Below are 21,687 nucleotides of genomic sequence, written 5' to 3' on the forward strand. Positions count from 1 at the left end.
GACGGGACAACCACCATGGCGGACGAGAGGAGGTGCTGCAAGAGCGGGTCCTGGACGAGGGCGCCGGCGGCGCCAGTGGATTCCCGCTGGTGGCTTCCTTTCATCTCCCCGCGGTGGTTGGCGGTGCAAAGAAGGGTGACAAACCGCGGGAGCTCGCTGCACCCGTGCAGCTCGTCCACTAGCCATGGGGACATGCACGTCGCCTGTGCCCCTCATTCTCAGGGCGTTCTCATCTCCATCACACAAGTGAGCTCCTGCTTCCTCTCTCTGTCTCTTGTCGATTGTATATGCTAGTGTGCTTGTGTTGTTGCCGTTGTGAGCTACTTCCTGATGTGTGTGTGCTTCTGCAAGATGAAGGGCATGGATCTGTGTTCTGCTAGATGTGTGTTGTGTGTTGTTGCCATTGTGGGCTACTGCTAGATGTGTGTCTATCTGGATTCAAGTTTAATACATGGATCTGATGTATGTTTGTCATGGATATAATTCCATATGGTCTGTAGGTTAGATGACGACAACATCAATGCCTCTAATGGAGGCTTCAAGCAGGTCACATGTACGCCTCCAATGGTTGTTGCTTCTCTTCTCAGTGCAAGTTGAGAAGAGGAAGATTCAAGGAGCAGCATGTTTAGGATAATTGGAACAGAGATCCTAATGATATCATCACTTAAATGTTATCTGAAGCAGCCCAAAAGTGAGAGTTATCAGATCGTTGAGCTCTTTATTAGAAATTTCACTACCTGCAGTTGTAGCAGCTAATGAATGTGCTATCAGGTAACATTCTATACTTTAGAATATGTTCCTCAGTTTTTTCAGTAGCCCATTTATTACGATTGTTCCCCATGGGTGGTTTGTGTACGCCACCTGGAATTCACGTGCAGTGGCTGCTGATAGTTGAATAATGTCCGGCACGATGCAGTATAGGCCACTCCAGCAGTAGCATTCCTCCTGTTTTCATCTCAATTCAGAGCCGGGAAATAATCTTTATCCACGGGCATGAAACCCTCTCAATAAAAACTGGATATATATCATGGCTAATTATGTGAACCTTAATTTACACACAGCTTTACATGGTTAGTGTAGAGATGGGTGATACTTAAAAATTGCATTATGGTCAAACAGTTTACTGCTTGAGTCATGATTGCTCTAAATCTGCTTCACCATTCATAGGTGCTGCATGTGTGGTTGTTCAAGGATGTCAAATACTCCCAGTTTATATTAGTTTTCGCATGGTAATGCTAATAAATTAAAATCTATGGTTACTATTCAGAGGTCATTTGAATGTTTCTCTGTCAGGATGAGTGTTCGAAAGATTGTCTTGGTTTTGTAGTCACTTTGAATTTCTCTGTATTGTATTCTACTAATCGCAATGTTCATAAATAGAATAATTTAACTATCTTGTGTTGGTGAATCTGTTCTCTTATTTGTTAATTTCTTCAATTCAAATTTGGTTCAGATTTGTAAACAATGAGTGCTAATTTTGGATAATTTACTAATTCACTGTCTATCTTTGTAATAGTGTTTGGTGCTTGATAATTTACTAATTCACTGCCTCTTCTCGTGATCTCATTTATCCAGTGTGCATGTAAGTTCCCCCACTTTTCTTTTTTATCCTGTCTACATTTATCTTTATGTTGGTACAACATTTTATAGGGGTGTTTTATAGGGGTGGTACAGTCATGCTCCACAGACTGCAAAAATATTGGAAATATTACTAATACAATATTGTGGGGTTTTAGCTTCTTTTTGTATATAAATGGGATTTTTAGATTCTTTTTTGTACATATATTTCTTGCTTATGCCTTTTCCTCCTGAAACGGTACCAGGCAAGCTGACATGTGGCATTATTGATACTTTTAGGTATTTTCAGAGAGCTGCTCCTATAGTAACCGTGCAGCATATTTCAGTACTGTAGGCGAGTGATCCAAGCTATTGTTCAGATATCAAAACAGCTTACTGCTCATATTGCCTATGAAGTGGTGCACATGTTCCGGTGGTGTGAGAATTTCTCCCCTAGCCTCATAGTAGTTTATTACTCTATTTGTTACCCATCAGCCAACAGAGTAAGTGAAGTTGGTAAGTAATGTTAAAGCAACGTTGTGGATAGACTTGGTAGTTTATACTCTCATCTATTGTTGGTTTTAATTCAAGTCTATTGACCTGCATAGACTTTCTGGTTGTTTGACGGCCGTGTGAGTATATTTTCTAATTGTTCTGCGTACAGTATCGTTTTTCACTAATATTTTGTCCATTTAATGATATGCATAACTAACGTGACATTGGGTTTTTAAGTTCTTACATTGGTAGATTTTTCCCTTTTGTCGATGCCAATTTGGGTACATCCTACCCTATGTGCCATTTACCACCCTAAAACTATGGTATTTTACATTGGTGCTTCTTCCTTGTGCATATCATTCTATGTTTCACTGCCAATTTGGGAGCATGTTATCTATGTGAGGTCTCCTCTCACTCTCTCAGGTAGTACAAGGATACTTTATTTGGTAGCATCATGTGTATTTTCCTTGTGCATATCATTCTATGTTTCACTGCCAATGCATATTCTTATTTTAGTCATCTGTAACATTCTTCCTTTTCTTATAATTGATTTGGTTTTCCACATTCTTTGCTGCAATTTTTCATAGATACACATGGAGGTACCAGGAAAAGCTTTTGATATGCGCATGAACCTCATTTTTATCCGCGCTCCCTTCTAAGGAGTCCCCAGTTCAGAACAAAATGAAGGAATGAAAAAGGTAACCAACAACGGAATTTATCCGCATCTATCATCTCTCTAAACCAATGTGATCCAGCCTAACGTTTGTTCTTTGTAAGTAGTTGCATATATCTTGCGCCTTCCAGGTTTTGCTTCTACATGATTTTTGCTTGACATAGTTCCTCTGTTCTTCTTTTCTTTTGTACTCATGGAAGCGTGGCCGCTGACTTTCGTAACGCTCAAAGAGTTGTGGTTGGTAACATCGCAGGAAAGGTATAAGTCATCTCTCCCGCGTTGAATTTATTTGTAATTGTGCAGCTGGTCTGCAGTGATAATTATTCCCTGTGATATGAGACAATATGCTCAATTATTGCTAATTTAGAAAGTGCAATTCTTCTTTTATTTATAAGAATATGGTGACTAAAACATAGGCCTGGATAAATAAATGTGAGGTCTTCATTATTTTTCTTTATCCTCTGAACTGCTGCAATTTTTTTAAAGATGCTTAGGCTACATGTACTCTAATTCCAGATAGTGAGTTTTCTCAGTATTTTCTTTTTAAAAATGATGAGAAGAACTAATATTATCTGCGTTACATTATAGGTTCCATCGGGAAATTTAGTTCATAGTGAATGTGATGTTTCACTATTCTGCTGCTCCCAAGCATCAGGTGTTCTGCTTATTCTGTACTCTTTGCCTTTAGAGATAAGGAGATTGCGGTAGCTGCAGCTGAAGAGGAGTAAAGGGATATTCAAAAACTTGAGTAAGCCATATATTTGAAGGTATACTGTTTCCACTTTCTTCTATCCTTTTGTTCCTGGTCTCATTTGCTAGGAGTTTTTTATCGAGGCATTTCCAAAAAAAATTAACTAGATATTATTGGAAGGATCGGTACGGCCTCAGACATCATACTTGTCCAGGCCATGTAATAATTTGTATAGTTGGGAAATTCATGTTTCATATTTATTGCACTAAATCTTCCATGTTCTCCTTGTATTCATTATTGGTAGCAAGTTACAAAAATTTCAGCTTTGTTGACATTGACAAGGGGATGTGGACCTGCAGGTCTCCACGAATGATGAGTCCGCCATGAGAGAGAGAGGTTTCATGTTTTGGTATCATTCTGTCCCCTTGACCTCTCCCAAGTCCTTTTTTTCATTTTTTTTCATTGTTCCGTCAATGCTGCTAATTCTGTGGTGGATTTGGCTTCAATATTTTTTTATTTATCCTACTACCTTATTATCACTTAACTATTGTAATAATTGGAAGTCTGCTTATGTTTTATCATGTAATTGAGAGCATAGTTTTGGCGTATCTCTGAATTCATTAATATTTCAGCGAAGGCTTATTCAGATGGCCTGGCCTCTGATTTCGGTACTGATAAAAAATTTGTATTCTCTGCATTTAAATATATGCTTTGGGCTGACTAAAGAAATGAATATGCTAGGAACTTATGAAGCTGGAATAATTATGCTTGTACCTGTGCTTCTACCACGACCATTTGCCTGCCTACTTTCTGTTCTTATTTTTTGTTCAACTGAATCCTGTTGAGTAACATGGTACCCTTATACAGACACATATATCTTACTTGATTGGATTGCAGTGAAAGAATTATTGTGTAGTTCTTAGAGAATTAATGTATTACTTAAATTCACTGGGTGCATTTTAGTAAATTGTGCATATCTTGATCGTTGTTGTTGCAATTGGCTTGGTGAGAGAAGATAGATAATATGGGGCGTTTATATGCTTGCCTGACATGCACACTGATGTATGGTGCAGATGACCAAGCAGATGCACACCAATGTGCCTCTTTCTATTGTTTTTTATAAAATAGATTTATCCTTAAAAGGAACAAATATGGTACTTTGTTTCTCTCTATTGTAGTAAATTTATATATAAAAATTGCAAAAAGTTCAGTTGGTATTAAAATTTGCATTTTTAGTTTTTAGAAATTAATTGAATATGAGGCCAGCTACTCAGATGCGTCCAATCTATATTTATTATGGGGGTCTTTCATTTTGCTTCTGATGGCTTCTTTGCCAGCTAATAGAAATAATATCTTTGTTGTTGTTTCTTGGCTGAACTTTCCCATATCATGAAGTTGAGCTTTTATGAAAGATAGTGTTTGCGTGGCAATTTTTCATGTGTTGGCTATAAATTGGTTCAACTCTTCCCTATGTCATTGCGGCTTTGAAGTGATTTTGTTACTATGGACCATGTGCAGGTCGAACATGTTGTTTGGGTGTGAGCGCTTCAGGTTTTATGCAGTGAGGAGTTGGACACTGGAATTTCAATTTTGATTATGTGATGACCTGATGACCTGGTTGGACCCTAGAGACTCAAGTTTACTCTGATGACAAATACAAGGGCTAAGGTAGCTTGAGGTAAATCAACTCAGAAGCTTTGATTCCTCTACATGTGTTCCAGCTACATGAAAACTAATACTCCCTCCGTTCTTTTTTAATTGACTTAGATTCAGTATAAGTTTGTACTAAATTCGAGTCAATTAAAAAGGAACGGATGGAGTACATGACATTTAAGATCTTCCATTGCTAAAGCCTATTCGAGCCACTTGGTGAGCTCATTGTTGACAACAAGGCTATGTAGTAATTTGAAAACGGAGCCACATTTTGCAAGTTTTGGTGACTCTTCAGAGTTCTTCATTGATCCTGGTGGCACACTGATAGCCTGAAATTTATCCTCTTGGCAAGAACATGAGCAACCATCCTTACCTGTCGAATTCTTGCGGAGCAATGCTGCCAAGGTAACCATTCACACATAACCATTCACACATGTTGCTTTTTAGAGAGCTTGATTATTACAAGGTGGGAATTCATTGATTCTGATCCATGATATGCAGAGCCCTATTGTACTATTTGTCTTGCTTGTTCTCTTCACATTTATATTCTACGAAGAAGCCACACTGCTGATCCATGAATTATATATGATACATGTGCAGAATTCTATGGTTCTGAGAATTGCTATTTTGGCTATACAGGACTATGTCCGGTGGCCGCCCCCTTGTGTTATGTTCTTTTCGCCCCTTAGATGATTATTTTGCTCATACTGAGTTATGTGGTTTTTCCGTGTTGGGTTGGTTGGTTTGTCCTTGCTTATTTTTGATATAACACATGCATGCTTATAATGAGAAACAAGTCTTACAGGAGCATGGAGGATTACTGGTCAGTGTAATTGGACTACCTGGGCATCAAGGCGTCAAGTATAGATGTGCAGAGAAAGAGGAAGAGCACATCCTTGAGCAGTAGTTCAGTGATGCCTGGTATGTCTATTTATGCTGGGATAATAAAGCTTTGTTGTAAGGAATTTGGACGGTGCTGGTGGATTTGAAATGGTGGAAGGAGAAACGAAGCTGAGGCCGTGTGCCCATGTCAAAATGTACAACCGAATATCGAGGTTTATTTTCTTTCGTTCTTGGAGGTGCTTTTGCTTTTTCTGTGAAATACTACTGAACCTGTGTTTCCCCTTTACAACCAATTCTTAGTATTGAACTACTTATTTTGCTATCTGGTCCAATGACATTTTTTTCACTATTCATTCGGAGAAGATATGCCGTTGGTTGGGGTGACACAACGGCATGTGTTGCAGCTCGATAAGTCGGCCCAGCCAGGTCATGCTCCCTGAGTAATACTGCTTTTATGCTTCTCTTTTGAATTTCATAAATTTTATAGATGTATGCTTGTACCTGAAAGGTAGGATTTTGATACAAAACTAAACCTTTATTAGGAAACCCCTTGGATAAATAGGTAATCTTGATGGAGAAACTATTCCCACCCAGGCTATTATCATTTTGTTTTGTGCAGACGGAGATCCAACACTAGAAATATTCTTGATATGGTCAAGGTTCTGTTCTCTGTAGATGAGGAAAATCTTTTGAATCACCATAATTGATATATATTCCCATTTTAATAGCATAATGCTTAGTCATATTGGTTGCCTATACTTTCTATGTATTAACCGGTTAGTTAAATAACTCTGATGACATCTCTGCTCTATGGGAATAAAACATAACTGTAGGAGTTGGCTCTCACATGAAACCAATAAAAAGAGTATTTAGTTTAGTTTTTTTTGTCTTGTTTGCTTACTGGAACAAGCATCATATTATTGATTTATGCCTTGTTTGCTTCAGGCCTTCAACTTACCCATATGTAGCTTTAGGTTCAAGTTGGGAATGGACCAATACTCGTTTCAATACCATGGTGAGCAGCCTATGATATTTTGTATTATCTACTAGGTTTACTCATGAAGTGTACATGTACAAATCTGAGCTGAGCTATTTTTCTGAACTCCATCAGCTTGCCTACGGGGATTGTATGATTCAAATAAATTTTTATGGTTACCCGTTTAGAATTTTGTTGTTGTTGGCTACCCATTTCTATGATTGCTCTGTGTTTAGTTTCTTATCTGTATATCTATTCTGCAGATTACTTTAGTGGCCTTGTTCAAAAAAGATAGTAGAAAGATAGTATCAAGCACCAAGATACTGCATCCTGCCACTGTTCGCCGTCTCGCCGCTCCATGATTATTTGACTCAGTTGTGGCAAATGAAGCAAATGAGTTTTCCATGTATTCTTATTTGTAGCAAAGTATAAGGGCAATAATTTTTTCAGATGGCTTATTAACATTTGTGAAATAGTGGAGATGTTGCTTGTTCCTTCACCATACCACATGCTTCAAAGGGTGGAGCATGTTACCATCCTCAATCCATGAGTGTGCTAAGCATTCGGTGCGTCATGCTGATTCCCTATGTGTATGTGACAAGCCGAAAAATATGCTAGAAATGTTGAACCATTTAAACTTGTCGGAAGCATGCGCTCCAAGAGCTATGGAGTTATGAAGTTTCTCCTTCCCATGAGTATTCTATGATCTATGTTCATCCTCTGAATCTGGTTGATCGTCTGTCAAACGGAAGGAGTGTGGTGATGCAAGATGAATAATTTTATATCATTCTGCTTAGGAGATTTCATTATTTTTTCTAGGGGACGCTTTGATCTCAATCCATTTCTTATATGGAGCTGCTTTGATCTCAATCCTTCTTATATGGAGCCGGTATGAATATTGGACCATTATCCCAAGTGGCGTTAGGGACATTTTTTCTATTTCCTTGCATTATTGGTTATAGTATGTGCCTCGAAAATTAATAACCACCACTAATTTATTTACCTCTATTACAAAATAATTAGAATTCTCTTCTCAAGACAACGGAGAACAAGGAGCCGATTATCCCAATCATTTTAGGACCAACCCTCGTATATGCGTAAGTGACACACCCTTTCTAATTCCATATCGATTCTAGCACTCAGCTTGGCACTCAGCTACACGAATATGTTTCAAATAGGCACTCACCTGCACGAATACTGCCCAAATGAGCAATTTGGGAATTGATCTTACATTCAACAGAAGTGCGATTCATTTCCAAAGGGAATGCGATGCTTTGAATCCTACCTATTATTTATATCATTACTATATCACTTATTTGATACTTGAGACTACACTTCAATTTTTTTTAAAGGTCTTCCATTGTATGTCATTTTGTTTGGTTACATGCTACAACATAAATACTTTTCATAATGCCTGCAACTGCTTGGTTCAAATATTCTTCGTTAGTAGAACAAGATTCAAGAGAACCACCAATATGTCTTTCACCGTGTTTTTGCTAACAATAATATTAGTACATCAAGCACGATCAGAACGTAAAAGTGGAAGCGCACACATAACCCAATATCAGATATGCTTTCAAAATTGACACTTCTAACCATAAAAAATGTGGTATCAACTCTTTTCTCTTGAAGTAGATACATTTATCTTGAAATTAGTAATTATCCTTTCATGTTTCTTTTACAATGCTCCCTCTTTTGGTACAATAATCATAATTTAGTGGAGGAGCTTATACAAAAACATAAAAACTGAAAATATTAGTGCGAAATCGTACTAAATTGTCATATCTTACTATGGCACCTTGATAGAATGATGTGTCCGCAAGATATTAAAGTACTTAAATTTCGAGTTAATTCTTAGTATTAAAATAAGGTAAAACTTATGGTTTAAATTATGACTTGATTCTGCCATTTGCGCGATAGCGCAACGGGTCATCTAGTTTCTCCTATAAAAGCTCCAAGAAGACCCGGCCAACCAGGCCATCCAAAGGGGGCAAATCCATCTCGTGCGTTCATTTCACCCAGCATAGTAACTTCCCAATCCCGCTTTTCATCTCAGCCGTTGGATACGGTAATTTTTGTCCCACCAGCCGCTACTTGTTCTGGGTGCATGACGGCTGGGCCCGTACCTGTGTGGGGCCGTTTGTTTGAGATGGTGAGCGTCCGTGCTCGCGTCGATCAGAAAATGAAAACGGTGAAAACCCTAGCCTTACCGAGAGCTACCTCTCCCCAATCCCGTGCCTCCCTCTCCTCCTCCAATCCAGTCCTCCCCTCCCCCAAACCCGATCCGCCGCCTCCTCCACGCGAGGGCCCCGGGGATGCGCAGCGAGGGAGGCGCCGTGAGGAGCTTCTAGAGGAGACCGGGCAGAGGCGCTGGAGCTCGCATCGCTGGAGATGGGGAGGCGCGGTGGAGCGCGCACCTCTACTCCGTCGTGGTCGCCGTCTCCAAGATCGCCCACGTCGCCCTCCTCGCGCCGCTCGTCACCTCCATGTTCGCCCTCGTCGCTGAGGCGTGGCTGAGGCACCATCCGTCGCTCCGTTGCGCCGGCGTGCGGCGAGATCAAGATGGAGGGCGGATGGCGGCGGCGACCGGAGGCGCCGGGCGTGGCCAGGGACGGGCCGACGCGGGCCTGATCCGCGACGACAGGCGGTGGCGGTGGCGGCGGCAGCTGGAGGCACGGGCGCGGCGAGAGACCGGCCGGCAGGCGGATCCGCGGCGGCGACGGCGGAGGCGACGGTCGCGGCGAGAGACGGGCCAGCGCGGGGTGGCTGGCGAGTTCAAGGAGGAGGGCGGATGGCGGCGGCAACCGGAGGGCCGGGCGCGGCCACAGACGGGCCGACGCGGGACGGACCCGCGATGACCGGAGGCAGCGGTGGCGGCGCGACCAGAGGCACCGGGCTCCTCTCCAATCTGGAGCTCCTCTCGCTCGATGGGCCGACGTCGGGATGGAGCCGGACGAGGACGGCCGCGGTCGTGGGCTGGAGGAGGTGCAGCAGGAGCACGGAGGAGGGCGGCCTCATCCTCTCCTCTTCCGCCGACCTCGACATCGTCTTCCGGCACAGCGACGACAGGCGGCGGCTGGATGCTACGAGGAGGGAAAACATGTGCGGTGGTGGCTGACGGAGGACAGAGGATGGAGGAGGAAGAAGGGATGCGGCGGCTGTGGATCCGTCTCGTCTTTAACCTTTGCGTGCTGCCGTCCCCGTACATGCTCGTCTCCGTCTGGTCCAGGTGAGATGCTGCTCCTCACCAGGTGGGATACTGCTCCTCACCAACTGCACTTGTGACTGATTCTTTTCTTTTCCCATTAGTATTCACATCTAGCTTCCTTTTCCGCTTCTTCCATCTAGATTTCTGATTTCCTTGCTTTGATTTCAAGATGAGGCACAAGATTCATGTCCGGAGGCTGGATGCTACCGGGAGGGAAAAATCTTGATCAAATAGAAGAAGGAGAAATTCAACCAAGCCTGATGAGGTACATTGGGTGAGGTTCTGAGATTATTTAGGCAATTTTGAGCCCATCCTCTTGAAGGTTATGCTCGTCTGTTTGTTTGATTCATAAATGGGATGCATGTCGACTTGATAAATCAAAACATAGGTTTAAATGATAGCAGACAGTGTTCATGGTTGATAAAAAAACTGCAGTGGTGTGTTTCTGTATCAATCATGCACTGAAAAACATTATTTATCAAATATGATGGCTTGAGGTTGTTGCGGTGATACGTCTCCGACGTATCGATAATTTCTTATGTTCCATGCCACATTATTGATGATATCTACATGTTTTATGCACACTTTATGTCATATTCGTGCATTTTCTAGAACTAACCTATTAACAAGATGCCGAAGTGCCAGTTCCTGTTTTCTGCTGTTTTTGGTTTCAGAAATCCTAGTAACGAAATATTCTCGGAATCGGACGAAATCAACGCCCAGGTTCCTATTTTACCCGGAAGCATCCAGAACACACGAGAACCGCCAAAGAGGGGGCACAGGCCCACCAAACCCTAGGCCGGCGCGGCCAGGGGGGCCCGCGCCACCCTATGGTGTGGGCACCCCTTCGACCCTCTGGCGCCGTCTCTTCGCCTATTTAAAGCCTCCGTCGCGAAAACCCTTATACGTTCGACGAAACCCACAGAAACCTTCCAGAGCCGCCGCCATCGCGAGGCCAAGATCTGGGAGACAGGAGTCTCTGTTCCGGCACGCTGCCGGAACGGGGAAGTGCCCCCGGAAGGCTTCTCCATCGACACCGTTGCCATCTCCACCGCCATCTTCATCACCGCTGCTGCTCCCATGAGGAGGGAGTAGTTCTCCATCGAGGCTCGGGGCTGTACCGGTAGCTATGTGGTTAATCTCTCTCCTATGTACTTCAATACAATGATCTCATGAGCTGCTTTACATGATTGAGATCCATATGATGAGCTTTGTATCGCTACTAGTTGTGTGCTACTCATGTGATGTTATTAAAGTAGTCTATTCCTCATGCATGGTGTAAAGGTGACTAGTGTGTGCACCATGTGGTTCTTGTCGTAGGCTATGATCATGATCTCTTGTAGATTGTGGAGTTAATTATCATTATGATAGTATTGATGTGATCTATTCCTCCTTCATAGTGTAATGTGGACAGTGTGTGCACTATGTTAGTTCTTGGTTTATTTTGCAATGATCTATTATGCTCTAAGGTTATTTAAATATGAACATTGAATTGTGGAGCTTGTTAACTCCGGCATTGAGGGTTCGTGTAATCCTACGCAATGTGTTCATTATCCAACAAAGAGTGTATGTAGCACATATGAGAAAGAGTTATTTATTATGCGATCAATGTTGAGAGTGTCCACTAGTGAAAGTGTAATCCCTAGGCCTTGCTCCTAAATACTGCTATCGCTGCTTGTTTACTGTTTTACTGCGTTACTACTGCTGCGTTACTACTGCTTGTTTACTGTCCTGGGCAAAGCACTTTTCTGGTGCCGTTGCTACTGCTTATTCATACCACCTGTATTTCACTATCTCTTCGCCGAACTAGTGCACCTATTAGGTGTGTTGGGGACACAAGAGACTTCTTGCTTTGTGGTTGCAGGGTTGCATGAGAGGGATATCTTTGACCTCTTCCTCCCTGAGTTTGATAAACCTTGGGTGATCCACTTAAGGGAAAACTTGCTGCTGTTCTACAAACCTCTGCTCTTGGAGGCCCAACACTGTCTACAGGAAAGGAGGGGGGCATAGACATCATGCGGTCAGAAACCCACCGGCGAGCAGCGACGGGCAACACAGTAGAGCCGGGAGGCTCCCAGGACTGCGGCTGGCCCTGGTCCCTCCGAGCGACGGCCCGCAAAGACTCGGCACGCACGTCCGATCTTGGTGCAGGCGTGCCACCTGACCTATACCTGGTCAGGAAGGTGATGGATGTGCCTCGCTTAGTTTCCTGCATGGCATACACGTAAACATTAAATACGAGCCTCGATCGGCTCTCAGGTTGTCCTGTGAATCGGCTCAAAGAGCCGATCCACCCATGATCCGTACGAGGTGTACGAATATATGGTGGTCCTGCTTGATCAATATAAAGCTAAAACGACCTACTACGATTTAGGGTTTTCACCACATAATCGGAACATCCTACTCGTGATTGAGCCTGGCGGCCACGCACGGTGATCGTAAACCGACCCTAGACAAGGCCTAAAAACCAACATGAAGTTGATCCCCGGAACATCCTGTCTAGGGCTAGCAAACTACACCCTATGCGCCACTGGATCCTTCAACCCGTTTGTAAGGCCTAACTATGCAGATATTAAACTAATCCTTGAAGAACAAGGAGCAATCATAACGGATCGGATCTACTAAATAATGATCAAGCGGGGTGCCGCCCTTACACCTAAGATAGGTGTAAGGGCGGCTAGACGTCTAAGGGTTGCACGACGACAGCATATGATACGATGAACAATGCTAACCCTAACACATCTAAGATAACTACGTTGCTCGCCATCAACAAGGCTTCAGCACGAGTAACGCATGAACAACGAATAAACATGTACTGCCTAGATCGCAAGATGCGATCTAGGCAGCATGATGCTTACCCGGAAGAAACCCTCGAGACAAGGGAGTTGGCGATGCGCCTAGATTGGTTTGTGGTGAACGTGATTGTTGTTTATTTCATAAACCCTAGATACATATTTATACCGTAGACTTTCTAACGTGGGAATAATCCCAACCGGGCACGAGCCAAACTCTATCTAATCGACACGTATCCTACTATATTACAGATACACGGGCAAACTAGCCCAAACTTTGCATATAAGGCCGATTCATGTATTCCTTCCATGTATATTCTTCAAGCCCATCTCCAATCGCGGCCCACCTCTGATCCGGTCAAATTCTGGTGATAACACATGCCCCCCTGGTTTTGGAAATGACAATTCCAAAATCATTCTGCTTTTCCTTCGTCGGGTCATGTCGTGGCAGAGCAGAACCGTCGCAGTATCCATCATCATGATGCCTTGCCTCCTCCGCTTCTCCGCGTGACCTGGCAATTTTTTTTTCTTTGGGCACCACTTCCTCGGAAACTGCTGTGGCATTGAATCTCCACCGTATCCTTTTTATTTACCCACATTGAGCAATTCGCTTCTCTATCCCCTCCTCATCCTCTATTCCTCTGTAGCACTCGAAAAACCTTCTCCCACCATGGAATCTTCCTCCTCTTCCTCCTCCGGTCTTTCCTACCGGTCTTCCTCCTCCCGCGAGCAGACGCCGGAGGACATACGCGCCTCGGAGGAGTGGGATCGGGAGGACCACGCCTCCTCCGTCGGGTCCGAGGACGACAAGTCCTTGACCAGCGAAGATGAAGACCTCCAGTTCCTTGCTGATGGGGAGCTGGAGTCGGAGAGCGAGGACGACTCGTTCTCCTGGGACGGTTACACCTCTTCTGAGGAAGAGGAGGAGGAAGACGACGACGACGACTCCCTCGAGGGTTACCCGCCGGCGAAACCTCCGCACCTGGTGGGATGACGACGACAGCGACGACGAGGAGGAGGATGAAGCTCCCGTAGAGGGCTACGGGAGCAGCGACGAGGAGCCCGCCGGCAGCAGTGCCGACGAGAGCTCCGAGGACGACGACGAGGGCAGCGACGGCCCGTAGACTAGGATCGACTAGTATAGGCCTAGTAGTAGTAGATTGGTCAATAGACCTTTCTTTTGTTCTTCCTTCCTCGAGCAATCGGCTCTTTCTTTGTAAGAAATCCCATTATCAATGAAGAAGTATTTCCCCATTAATTTTGCTTTCTTGTCAACTTTTCCGATTGTCGAACGAAGTCGCTGTTCAGAGAGCCGATGGCAGGGCATCGGCTTGCACTAGTTGCCTATTCACATGGTCAAACAGGTCCAGCCCATGTTCAAACCATCCTCCAACCTTAACTGCACAGATTCAACTCCTCAGTAAATCCACTAGGAGATTTATCTCAAATATCATGATCTCTGATCTGAATCCGATCTGTTAACCTGCTCAATTGAGCTTGTTCCTCTAGAGTCGATAACAATGCATCGGCTTTTATTATTCTGAAGTCGATGTCCGTGCATCGGCTGTACTAGCATACTGTTGTCTTCGCATATTTTCTCAAGTCGATGTCTGTGCATCGGCTGTGATTTGTATGTACACACACACATTACTTTTTTACCGGCCGATTTAAAATCGGCCCCCATATCTCACTGTCCATCATCCCACATGCTTGGGAAATACTTCTTGAGATGTTGGCCATTGACGGCCACTGGGAACTTCACACCATCCAACTGTTCAAGCATGTAGGCATTGCCCTTCAGAACCTGGATGACTTTGTAAGGACCGTGCCAATTAGGAGACCATTTGCCATATGCTTTATCCTTGGTTCCTAGTGGCAACACGGCTTCCCATACTAGATCACCAACTTGAAACTCCTTTGGTCTCACCTTCTTATTGTATGCCCGAGCTACCCTGGCTTTGTTCTCTTTAATCTTCTCCAACGACCAAAGTCCGAGTTCCGTTGCATCCTCAATAGTATCACTCATCAGGGTTGCATACTCTTCAGGTGTCAGGTCATTCTGAAACGTGACACATCTCGATCCAGCCGTAATTTCCCAAGGTAATACGGCCTCCTGCCCATAGACAAGCTGGTACGGCGAAGTCTTTATAGCTCCATGGCATGACATGCGATAGGCCCACAAAGCTTCTGACAACGTCTCATGCCACACCCTAGGGTTCTCGTCGATCTTCCTCTTAATCAGCTTGATCAGGCTTTGATTGGATGCTTCGGCTTGCCCGTTGGCTTGAGCATAGTATGGAGATGATCGGATTAGCTTAATCCCCATGTCATCGCAGAACTTTCTGAATTCTTTAGAGACAAAAACCGAACCTCCATCGGTCGTGATGGTTTGGGGAATCCCGAACCTATGAATGACATGTTCTTTGACAAATTGGATAACATCTTCCGATTTTACCTTCTTCATGGGAACGGCCTCCACCCATTTGGTGAAATAATCTGTAATGGCCAGAATCCACTCGTGGTTTTTGCTCGACGGAGGATGGATTTTGCCGATCATATCCATGCCCCAACCTCGAAATGGCCAAGGTTTGATGATGGGGTTCATCGCTGATGCGGGTACCATCTGAATTTTTCCGAACATCTGACACGCTTGGCATCCCTTGTAGTACTTGAAGCAGTCCTCAAGCATGGTAGGCCAATAAAACCCTGATCGCCTAATTAACCACTTCATCTTATGAGCCGATTGGTGAGTTCCACAGGCGCCTTCATGCACCTCATGTAAGAGCCGATTAGACTCAGTTGGTCCCAGGCATTTGAGTAGTAACCCTTCCAACGTCCTGTAGAACATGTCATCCCCTATAAGGACATATTTCGTAGCCTTGTATCTTATCCGTTTAGGTGCCCCCCGAGCCGGATCCTTCAAATAATTGAAGATATCGGCTCTCCAATCATCCTGTTCCAGGAACTGCACCTGAACTTCTGACCCGTCTGGTACGTCCTTGTATCCCGATGCCATCTGTGCGAGATCATTGGCGTCGGTATTCTGAGACCTTGGGACCCAATTGAAATTGATGTACCGAAAATGTGTCATCAGCTCACGACATTCCATCCAATATTGAAAAAGTGACTCACTCTCGCACTTGTATTCGTCCGTGAGTTGGGAGATCACCAACTTCGAGTCTCCAAAAAGCTCCACTGCCTCTGCCCCGGCTTCCAAAAGCAACTCCATTCCCTTGCACACTGCCTCATACTCAGCAACATTGTTGGTGCAAGGGGTAGATAGCCTGATGGCGAAAGAATATGTTGCCCCCCGAGGCGACACGAGCAGAATGCCGATGCCACAACCATCGTCACAAGCCGATCCATCGAAGAACATAGCCCATGCACGTACAGATAATGCTGCTATATTAGTATTAATCCGCTCAGCTATAAGATCGGCCAACGCTTGTCCCTTGACTGCTTTCGCAGGCTGATACCGAAGATCGAACTCCGACAACGCAAACATCCACTTACCAAGTCGGCCTTTCAAAACAGGGGCCGACAGCATGTGCTTGACAATGTCTGACTTGCATATGACGATGATCTCTGCCGTCAAAAGGATGTGATGAAGCTTGGTGCAGGTGAAGAACAGGCAAAGGCAAAGCTTCTCGACCTCAGGATACCTTGTCTCCGCATCCAACATCCTTCTGCTGAGGTAGAAAACGACCTTTTCAACACCCTCATAGAGTTGCACCACCACCGAAGCGATGGACGTGTCAGCTACTGATAAGTAGATATAGAATGGCCTGTCTTGTTGGGGTGGAACTAGCACAGGCGGCGTTGTCAGATACCGCTTAATCTCATCAAACGCCTGCTGCTGTTCTGCCCCCCCAGTGAAACTCGTCATCAGATTTAATTTTCACCAGCGCTATGAACGGCTCGATTCGTCCTGACAGGTTAGAGATGAATCGTCGGACGAAGTTGATCTTGCCGGTAAGACGTTGGAGCTCCTTCTTCGTGGTGGGCGGCTGCATGGTACGCACTGCCTCTTGACTTTTCAGGCCGATCTCAATTCCCCGTTCATGAACCAGAAAACCTAGGAACTGACCGGCCGTCACACCAAAAGCACACTTCTTTGGATTCATTCTCAGTCTGAACTTCCGAGTTTGGTCTAGGATGAGTCGCAAATCATCCAAGTGTCCCTCCATGGAGACAGATTTGACTACCACGTCATCGATGTAGATTTCCACCAACTTGCCGATCAGGTCGTGAAATATATAATTCATGGCTCTCTGGTACGTTGCACCAGCATTCTTCAACCCAAAGGTCATGACTACATATTCAAACAAGCCTACTGCCCCTGGTACTCTGAATGCGGTCTTGTGTATATCTTCTGGAGCCATGAAGATTTGGTTATAGCCGGCGTTGCCATCCATGAAGCTCAACACCTTGTGGCCAGCTGCATTGATCAACGTTTACGCCACGAGGCATCGGATATTCATCTTTTGGAGTGGCTCTGTTGAGATCTCGGAAATCGATGGCCACACGCCATCGGCCGTCCTTCTTCTCTACAGAACGATCGGAGATCCATTCAGCATACCTGCATGGCCTGATGAACCCGGCGGCCAACATCTTCTCGATCTCTTTCTTGACCTCTTCCAGAATTTCGGCCTTCATCTGACGTGCTCATTGTTGGAACGGCCGAAATCCCTTCTTAAGGGGGAGCCGATGTTCAATGATGCTCCTGTCTAACCTGCATCTACGTGTAATCCCATGCAAAGCAATCTGGGTATTCTTTTAACAGAGCTATCATCTGACCCCTAAGATGTGGATCTAACTTCTTGCTGATAAAAGTTGGTCGCGGCTTATCCCCAGGACCGATGTCGACTTCTTCTAGCTCATCAGCCGATGTAAACCCATACCCTAGCTTTCCGTCACCTGTGAGGTCGACACTAAATACAGGGAGAACGTGTGGTAAGGATAATACGGGCCGATTGCTGGAATCGGCCTTCATCTTGATTGTAACCAGGATTTTTTGGAAGTGTCGGAGCCGATCGCGTGGAACGGCTTCCTCCTTGTCCTCGCTATGAGAGCAGCTGCCCTCGTCTCTGTCCTTACCAGGGTGGCGCCCAAGTCCTACCATGTTGATGTTGAACGAGAATCTTGGCTGGCACCTCCCAGGGTACGTGATTCCACCATGTCAACGGCGTATGCCGGTGAATTCGGCACTTCTGGTGCTGCCAACGTGAATGGCAGCGGCGGTCGGGACTGGAGTGGCGTCTCTCCTTGGTGAGTCCCTAGAACTGGTCCTGACGGAGAGTACTGATGCCTCATGATTTCCTGGATCACCCGAAGAGCGACACGCTCCAAAGTGTTCACCAGGCTCTCAGAATGGCGGTGTAGCGAATGAGCTACCATGAAGTTAATCTCCTGACGCAGAGACCTGGTGCGTTCTTCTGACGGGGCGGACAGGTCCACTCCATCGAGCGCGCCTTCAGGTGAGAACCCTTTCCACCTGATGCCATGTGAGCGGGTTCTGTGAAAAGAGCCGATGAGGTCGGCTTCGAGGATTGCTTTGACCTCGTCATACTTCTTCTTGAGCTCCTCGGTCAGATACTCGTATGTGACTGGAGTGCCTTCCGCCATCTCAGATGTAGATGGCGATGCGGTTGATGTCGAAGACTGTCCCACCGGGCGTGCCAAAATGTGTTGCGGTCAGAAACCCACCGGCGAGCAGCGACGGGCAACACAGTAGAGCCGGGAGGCTCCCAGGACTGCGGCTGGCCCTGGTCCCTCCGAGCGACGGCCCGCAAAGACTCGGCACGCACGTCCGATGCTGGTGCAAGGGCGTGCCACCTGACCTATACCTGGTCAGGAATGTGATGGATGTGCCTCGCTTAGTTTCCTGCATGGCATACACGTAAACATTAAATACGAGCCTCGATCGGCTCTCAGGTTGTCCTGTGAATTGGCTCAAAGAGCCGATCCACCCATGATCCGTACGAGGTGTACGAATATATGGTGGTCCTGCTTGATCAATATAAAGCTAAAACGACCTACTACGATTTAGGGTTTTCACCACATAATCGGAACATCCTACTCGTGATTGAGCCTGGCGGCCACGCACGGTGATCGTAAACCGACCCTAGACAAGGCCTAAAAACCAACACGAAGTTGATCCCCGGAACATCCTGTCTAGGGCTAGCAAACTACACCCTACGCGCCACTGGATCCTTCAACCCGTTTGTAAGGCCTAACTATGTAGATATTAAACTAATCCTTGAAGAACAAGGAGCAATCATAACGGATCGGATCTACTAAATAATGATCAAGCGGGGTGCCGCCCTTACACCTAAGATAGGTGTAAGGGCGGCTAGACGTCTAAGGGTTGCACGACGATAGCATATGATACGATGAACAATGCTAACCCTAACACATCTAAGATAACTACGTTGCTCGCCATCAACAAGGCTTCAGCACGAGCAACGCATGAACAGCGAATAAACATGTACTGCCTAGATCGCAAGGGCAGCATGATGCTTACCCGGAAGAAACCCTCGAGACAAGGGAGTTGGCGATGCGCCTAGATTGGTTTGTGGTGAACGTGATTGTTGTTTATTTCATAAACCCTAGATACATATTTATAGTCCGTAGACTTTCTAACGTGGGAATAATCCCAATCGGGCACGAGCCAAACTCTATCTAATCGACACGTATCCTACTATATTACAGATACACGGGCAAACTAGCCCAAACTTTGCATATAAGGCCGATTCATGTATTCCTTCCATGTATATTCTTCAAGCCCATCTCCAATCGCGGCCCACCTCTGATCCGGTCAAATTCTGGTGATAACAGAGGTTTGCTATTGCATGGCATGATCCATGGTTTGAGCCTTACATCTACTTACATAAAGCCGTGTATACTGATATTAACACATGTCGTTTCCTAGCTCCTGCATCTATATATGTTAACCAAATTGTTCCCTCTCTATGCCCATGATTCTTATATGATTACTAGGGTCTCTAGCTTTATCTTGTTTTCTAATTAGAAATGATACTGCTCTAAATTAGCTCAGGGGTTCATGCTAACTTGTTTTTCCTTGCTGAAGCTACAACCACTAATGAATTAGCTAACATGAGCAAGCACTGCATTTACTTCATTGTTATCATGTGTTGTGCCGATCTTCCATAATTTTTATCCAAAGTATTGCTTTTCAAGTCTTTTTTTGGATCTTCCGGTGGAAAGCATGGTGTCAATTACCTTGTTTAGTGTTATTTATAATCATTTCTGTTCTTAAATTTATATCATGCAGATAATTCAGATCAAGACAGCGTCGCTAGCATCGAGATCAAGTGAAGCTGCGCTGGAGCGATGGTGCATGTCTCGCCATGCACGGTCGCTCCTCTCCATGAATCCACAGTTGGCAGACTGGCATTACTTCTACCAGTGTTGTTGGTACAACAGGTCAACAGCTACAACTTCATGGCTTCTTTGAGGTTAAATTGCCTCCCTGTATAATGTTCTGAAATTTTCTGAAATTATTTTTGTAGATGAGTAAAATGGAAAAGCATGATGTTCATGCAAATACATTGCCTCTCTTCTCACTGTCTCTTGGGTTCTTTCTTGCTGTGTAGCTTTATTTGTGTTTCCTGAATTGGGTCGTTGTGGCTATTCGGTTCATATTGGCCTATTTGAATAATTTGTTCATATTTTTTAAATAATTTTATTTCGGAGCTACCATTTGACTAAAATAGATTGTTACTTTTTCAGATATGATGCCATTGGCCAGCATGCAGTTCCAGTACCTTATGGTTGTGGAAAATTTAATTTCCTCTCTTTGTTTTAGCAATTGAAGAAGGTCTTGGTGAACCAATTGGAGGTGTCATTTGAGTTCTACAAGATCACCTGCTCGATCACCTGCTCTTAGACACAATTGTTTTATTTCTTTGTTGAATTTCTTCTATAACAATTATGATGCTTTTAGTTATGTTCATTATTTGTGTATATTCGAACATCTGCCACCGGTGCACATCATGTCTGCTGACAAGATCTTGGCTGGATTGAACATTGTTGAAGGTGGAATTCTACTAGGTTAAAAGTCAGTGGAGTAAGAGAGGGATAAAAGTTGCAGTTTTTGTGATAGTTTTTCTCGATATTATACTGATTTTTTTGTGATCTCCCAAAGGAATTTGCAATGTGTGTGCTCTATTGTCATGCTCGGTATAATACTGATTCTTGTGATGGATCCTTTACAATCAGTTTATTTTCTATTTAATGGTGTCCAGTAGTGTACCTAAATGTTAATATCTTGCTTTTCGTACAGAATCTGAATAACAAAGGAGCGAATTGAGAAAGTTCTCAAGGCCGGTGCTAATGTTGTATTTACCACTAGGGGCGTAGCCAGCACCTCCAGGTGAGCTTCTTCCAGCCTTCTCATCCACACCCCATCTTCCCATCATGTCCTACGATTCATTCTTTCCCTGAAATTTTTACTGGATGTTTTATGCTTCAGATTGATTTAGTTCTAATCTGTTTATTTTATATGTGATCACAATTTCTATGATTAGTATTTCATTTCTCGGTTGATTTCTCAACGTGCCTTACGAGAATCAATACACATGTGATGTGCCTTTCCTCTTGCTAAGAATACATGCTTAGTTTCATTCTTATTTGGTCCGATTTCACTGCTGATAAGAACAGATGCAAAGTGTCCTCTTTCTCATGTTTCTTCTTGCTGTTGTGAACAGATGCTTAGTCACTAAAAGACGAGGAAATGGATCCTCGATGTTTTTGCGAAGCAGATTTTGTCAGCTGTGG

The 21,687-nt window shown here is 44.5% G+C and overlaps 1 long non-coding RNA gene across 9 annotated transcripts; it reads left to right on the forward strand.

The window, feature by feature from the left end:
• The first annotated feature begins 102 nt into the window (after positions 1-102).
• Positions 103-7,586, forward strand: LOC127344373 (uncharacterized). 9 transcript variants are annotated; one of them, XR_011752410.1, is made up of 15 exons: positions 103-246; positions 501-771; positions 1,517-1,582; positions 1,858-2,475; positions 2,640-2,750; positions 2,926-2,983; positions 3,314-3,492; positions 3,776-3,825; positions 4,049-4,084; positions 4,158-4,269; positions 4,935-5,094; positions 5,184-5,474; positions 5,875-6,338; positions 6,858-6,927; positions 7,152-7,586. It is a non-coding gene; the product is annotated as an uncharacterized lncRNA (long non-coding RNA). The 9 variants fall into 9 exon arrangements; XR_011752409.1 differs by lacking the exon at positions 4,158-4,269; XR_011752407.1 differs by lacking the exons at positions 4,049-4,084; positions 4,158-4,269 and having other exon boundaries at positions 5,875-6,148; positions 6,276-6,338.
• The last annotated feature ends 14,101 nt before the right edge of the window (positions 7,587-21,687 follow it).

The sequence above is a fragment of the Lolium perenne genome, chromosome 1, assembly GCF_019359855.2.
Source record: "Lolium perenne isolate Kyuss_39 chromosome 1, Kyuss_2.0, whole genome shotgun sequence".
Classification (NCBI taxonomy): domain Eukaryota; kingdom Viridiplantae; phylum Streptophyta; class Magnoliopsida; order Poales; family Poaceae; genus Lolium; species Lolium perenne.